This window comes from Manacus candei, unplaced genomic scaffold (genome assembly GCF_025592945.1).
Source record: "Manacus candei isolate 608988 ecotype Guabito, Panama unplaced genomic scaffold, ASM2559294v1 h1tg000018l, whole genome shotgun sequence".
In the NCBI taxonomy this organism is placed as follows: domain Eukaryota; kingdom Metazoa; phylum Chordata; class Aves; order Passeriformes; family Pipridae; genus Manacus; species Manacus candei.
This window is the reverse complement of record NW_026138066.1, coordinates 14,233,181-14,239,180: the sequence shown is the minus strand read 5'-3', so window position 1 is coordinate 14,239,180 and position 6,000 is coordinate 14,233,181.

Here is a 6,000-nt window from a genome sequence, read left to right as displayed (position 1 = left end):
CTCTATAATAGAGAAGTCCTACAGTACTTGTTGACCCAAATGTTCCCTCCCTGGTAGCACAGAGTATCCTTTCATCCCTAACAGATTCCCAATTCCCCTCACTGTTGAGAACTCTGAGCTTGACTTTTATTTGCCACAGTATGCTCTTTTGCAGCAAGTGTGGCACAGACTTGCTTGATGCACCATGTTTGTTTGGCTGTGGATGCTACAGCTCTGTTCCTGCTCCTGTGTAAAAATTCCATGAACAGAGCTGGAAACAACATTAGATACAGAATTAGAATTATTCCAGAACAATTCCACTGATAGAACATTTCTGGAGAACCACTTCAATGCCAGAATATTTTCTGTTTAACTAAGGCAGACTTTTCTGGAGTTGGTTGGTGCAGATATAAACCTTTCCTCTTCCCTAGAGTGGTTATTGCACAAATGCTTTTTGCTCAATAACTGTTCTTTCAAACACCCCATGTTATCACAAGATAAAAGAAAAAAAAGAAAATTCACAACTTGATAGAACTATTTCAGACCATTCCTAAGCACAGATGGATTAACAAAGAGGCCCTGCTCCAGCTTCTTTTTTCCTTGTTGCCCTTCAGAGAAAACTTCCAAATCAGAAAGTGTTTGCTGGATGGCTTCCCTTGCCTTGCTGCCAGGCTAGTAACTGACTCTACCACCTCATTAGCTAATCCATCTCCAGATTAAATATGGACTGGATTCAATAGGCACATATGCAGGAAGGGGTAAAGTAGATGAGTGTAATGGAAGTGTAATTGGTTTTAATGTGATGTAATGTCAGTAAATTCTCTGCATTAATTAGTGGCCCAGGGCAATCTGTCCAGTCTCCAGTCTAACTGGTCCTAGAGGACGTTAGTTTATGGAGACATATATACATAGAAAGCTTTTTGGTTATTCCCCTGGTATAAAAGTCAGAATAAAATGACACTGGGATGGGAAAAGGACATTGAATAAAGCAAAATGCCTAGGATAGTAATGTGGGGTTTTACTTAGTCCATAAGGTAGATTTGCTGTCACATTCCTAAAGTTTTATCAGTGCAAGACAATGACTTCCACTCATGTTTTTTTCCCCCAACGCTGTCTCAATCCTCACTTGTTTTTTCCAGTAAAGGTGGCAAGGGATAAGACAGTTCCAGATGCAAAAATAGGATGCAAGTGACCACATTACCTGATGGCAGATGCAGTGGGAAATTCCTGAAGATGGCCAAGAAGCAAGAGCTCAGCCACAAGTGCTACCAGATCAAGGAGGACCAGAAGGGATAAAAGCAAGTATGAAGGTGTCCCAGCCAGAGACTGCCCTGAGCAGTGACCCTGCAAAGCACTGCACTGTGTGCCAGGGCCCCTTTGGAAAATCAAGGGTCTTGTCTCTACACAAAAGGCAAAATCTGGCACCAAAGCACCTTCTCTAGTCCACCTAGCAAATTATGTTTTTCTAGTCTTTTCCTTATGTGGAGGAGATGATGATTTTGCTGGGAGAGCTGTCAGTCCTTGGGCTTTCTGCTGGATGCCTGGGAAATCACAGCAGGTTGTCTTGGTGTCAGTGTGCTTGCAGAAGAAGGCCATCTCAAACAGCAGAGGCAGCTAAATGCTGAAAATGTGTTTCCATAGCTCCAATAATGAGAGGGGATAAATTTATCGAGTGCGCTTTGCCTTGAAAATTACATGACAATGTAAAGAATGAGAGTAATGAAAAAAATTCAGTGGTGGTGTATTCAAGGCAGAAATAGGTGGAGACCAAATCATTTCACTACAAGCTAACAATGTGTCTTTTGATTGAATTCACTTGCATGATAAGCCAGCTGTATTTTTTAGCCATGACTGAAGAGAAATCTTCAAGTTATTACGAGTTTGCTGAATCACCTGTATTTTTTCAATTTCTTAGAAAGCTTATGTTCTCTTCAAAAATATAGGGATCTTATTGTTTATAAAACCTTATTGTTTGCTCATGGGGTCACAGTACGTGCGAGCCCACCAGCAATGGCTGGTTTGCATTCAGAGTACGTGCCCACACCTTATAAACAAGTTCAAATTGCAACTACATTACAGGAAAATAAAAATAGATAAGCACATTCCCTTGGCAGAAAGACAACCTCCCAGTTTATAACTCAGAGTATGGAAAATAATTATCTGTACAAGGGTGTTCACCTGTTACTGAAACTTCCCAGCTTACTAGAACTCAAATAAAGAATTTCATAACTGTTGAAAATGAGGGCATGATGGTTCAATTCTTCTGATTGTCAGGCTTCCATGTAGCTCAGTGGAAATTTAGCCAAAAGCAAAATGTCGTGGAGTCCCAGATAAAACCAAAAATTCTCATTAAATCAAGTGTAAAATGTCTTCCACTAATAGTAATTCAGATTATAAGTGAGTTCACTCTGAATGCACAGATGCCCTTTTTCTATTAGCTCTCTGGAAAGAATCCAGCAGTGTGGTTTGCTGACTAAAAAAAAAAAAAAAAAAAAAAAAAAAAAAAAAAGTCAGAATAAATAGCTCATTTATGACAATTTTTGAATCTGAAAATATTATAATTCCTGCCAGTGAGGCAATTCTAATAGTTTCACAGACTCACTTGGGGACAGAGACTGAGTTCATGCCATACTGCATGTGTATAGCTGAAAATGCAGCACAAGATGTCGCTCAGCAAATCCCTGCAGGAAGCTGCTTGCAATTAGCTCCCAGTAATGAAGGTGCCCATGCAGAAAAACATGTAGGAGCTGTTCAGGAACAACAGACATATAGAAGAGTGGAACCAAAAGAAAACAACTGAGAATTATTTGCTCATTAAAAAGTATTAGTGAATATAGGATAAATATGACAGGTCAAAAACACGAACATACGACTGATACGTGACATTTCAGGCTTTACTCAGGCCTGTGACCAGAGGAGGGCAGGAGACATGAAAGGATGGCAGCTGCCCTCACCTTCCGGTTCTGCAGCAGCAGGACGCACTGCCGGGCTCTCTGGCCGTGACTCTGGGCACTGGTCCCTCCAGGCTGTCTGCTCTCTTTGCTCTCCTTGAGCTCTATTTCACTGAGCTCACTGACACCAGATTGCTGTTGCAGGGAAACAGAAGGAAATGTTCTTTAATAAAGGTTGCAGGACTCAATGTCTTACAGTTAAACGCTGGAAACATTTCAGAAAACGCACAGACAGACCACCAGGCAAGAGCTGAAGTACAGAAAGCTTTGTGTGCTGCCTCCACATGGCCAGAATGTTTTGTGGTCTCACCCCTTTCTCTTTTTTTGGTTATTGTCCCACAGCATCTTTGGTTTATCTTCTATTTTTTGCTTTTTTACCAGCTTGAGACTGGTACTGTGAAGTAGTTTTAGAGGTCAAATATCATTCCAGCTGCAAGAGTTGTCAGTACAGACAGTGACCAGTGGCACCAGGGGAAAGAATAAGGTCAGGGTAAGGAAGGCAAACTCTCAACTTCTGATTCATGTCTACTGCCAACTTAACAGCTGCATCTTGAAGACATCTTAAATTACAGTTGGCAACTTTGCATTTAGCAGTTCAGAATGGTTTAATTATTTCCTATGAATTTGTCCAATCACTCTTTGAACCTGTTTAGATTTTTAACTATGATAACAACCTGAATAGAATCACACAACTTAAGCATACACTGTTTTCAATAGAAAACCCACAAAAGGCCATGAAAAAATATATTTTGATATACACTATATATTGAAATCTATATAAAAAAGTATGGCCTGCATAAACGTTGTGTGAAACAGTTGTCTCCAATGCATTCTCCATCTGTGCCAGACAGAAAATGAACTCTGCAATCACCATTAACACAAACAGTTCATAAAGAAATAAAGCAGGCTGAAAATACTTCTCTTCACCATACCACCTAATTTCTTTACAGCCCACTCCTGGAGGGAAATGGAGACAAAAGCTGTTCCAAATGGTGGTTGTAAACATGATGCCTCTTGGAGAGTGTCCTGCCCCTGGAATGCTGCAGTTGGGTAACAGAATATTCAGGATTAGGTCAAACTCAGGAATTTCCCAGAGAGCCAAGAGTTATTATGAGGGAAGATATCTATCTGAAGTAAGGCTTAGGGCTCTTCCAGGCCAGCTTTTTTGTAAAGTAACTAGTGCTATCTCTTCATTCAGGGACTATGTTTTCTTTCAGTTTTGTAGAAAAAGAAATCCAGATTTCCTTTTAAATATTTCCAACATTCAAGCAATCAAAATGGAGTATGGAAGGTTTTAATTAAAGAAATTCACACATAGAAAGCCAGTCAGTGGAGAAAAGCCTTTAGCTCCAACCCATGGCTGTTAAATGTATTTTTTTTTTAGTCAACTCTTCTGATGAGGTGAAGATTAGAAAGCATAGATCCTGAGGAAGCATAATGTGCTTTTGACAAAGAGCAGAGAATCTGAGCAGAGGTCTCTCACCAGAGAGGTGAGCTGAAGGCCCTGAACTCTTGATGTTATATAAGTATGGCATGCTCACATCTTGCCAGGTGTTTACGGAATAAATGATGCTAAGGAAGAGGGTTTATTTCAGCTTTTTATTTCAAGCCAAAAGGTACCTGTAATCAATTCTCCTGCCCTTTAAAATGTTTTGATGCAGAGCTGGTTTGAGCAGTAGTCTGCCTAATTTTATAAATGCTATTTTGCAAGCCTATCTGACAGACTATGAAAACAAACTTCTCAGAAAAACATGCTTTCCCTGGCAGGAGGTTACGGTGTGCACTGCAAGCACTGGATACACTTAGGAAGAAACCTTTTTCTGCCATCTCTACAACTTGCCAGGCAAAATCTCCCCCAAACTGTGAACCAAGCTTAAAAGCTTAGTTTTCTTTTGGCTCATTTTCTTTGTCCACTTTGCTGCAAATCTGTCACCTTTTTCATCCAGAGTTTATTCATAATTTCTTATTTTTTTCCTTTACTCACATAATTCAAACTGACTTTCTGGTGTAGGTAACAGTTATCCCTTTTGTCACTGGGGTGAAATGACTGTAAATGACCAACCACATCTACAAAGTGCCCATTTCTTCTCCCACAACACATCTGAGGTTCAATGACTTTTTTGCAAAGAGAAAGTTGAAGTCGTGTCTCCTAGGAATGCGAGTTTAGGACTTCCTAAATTACATGCTGATTGGCAATACAAAAATTCAGATTCTTATACGCACAATTGTTTCTTTTTCCATGAATATGTATAAAGTGTTTCTGCATGTCTAAAGGCAGCTGTATCTTCTGCTGTACCTGTTTCTGGTGGGAGTATTCGTATGCTTTTTTCTACGCTTCTTTTTTTCATCTTCAATATCCCTGAAAATCTGGACTCTCTAGTCCTGTCAAGAGATGTACAGAATCTGTTGATTTCACAAGTCAGAGACTAGGTCAGTTTTGCCCCACTGAGAAGAAGAGCCCAGTCAGCAGGTGATACTGTTCTCAGAGATACAGTAGGAGCTTGGGCTACCTGCACGTAGCCTGGTTTGCTTCAGCAAACTTGAGGGATGAGTCCCCTAGTTCAGCACATGTTTTAGCTCCAGTGGCTCCAGACTTGATCCCTGGAGGCATTAATTCTCACAGCCTGACCTACTGTGTATGCTACAAAAGATATAAGAATGTAATATTGTTTATTTATTTGCCTAGGTTGCTAAAACCATACTCAGAAACTTAAATTTAAATGCAAGCTCAGCTTTTCTCTTCAAAGATGGCATGATTTGGCTTTAAGGCAAAACATTGCCATGTCAGGAATCACAGAATCCGCAAATGGTTTGGATTGAAAGGGACCTTAGAGATCATCAAAAATAGTTTAGTCATACATTCCCCTGGCATGGGCAGGGACACCTTCCACTAGACAAGGTTGCTCAAAGTCCTGTCCTACCTGGTCTTCAACACTTCCAGGGATGGGGCATCCATAACTTCTGGACAACCTGTTCTAGTGTCTCACCACCCTCTGAGTAAAGAGTTTCTTCCTAGTGTTTAATGTAAATCTCTCCTCTTTTAGTTTAAAATCACTCCCCCTTGACCTAT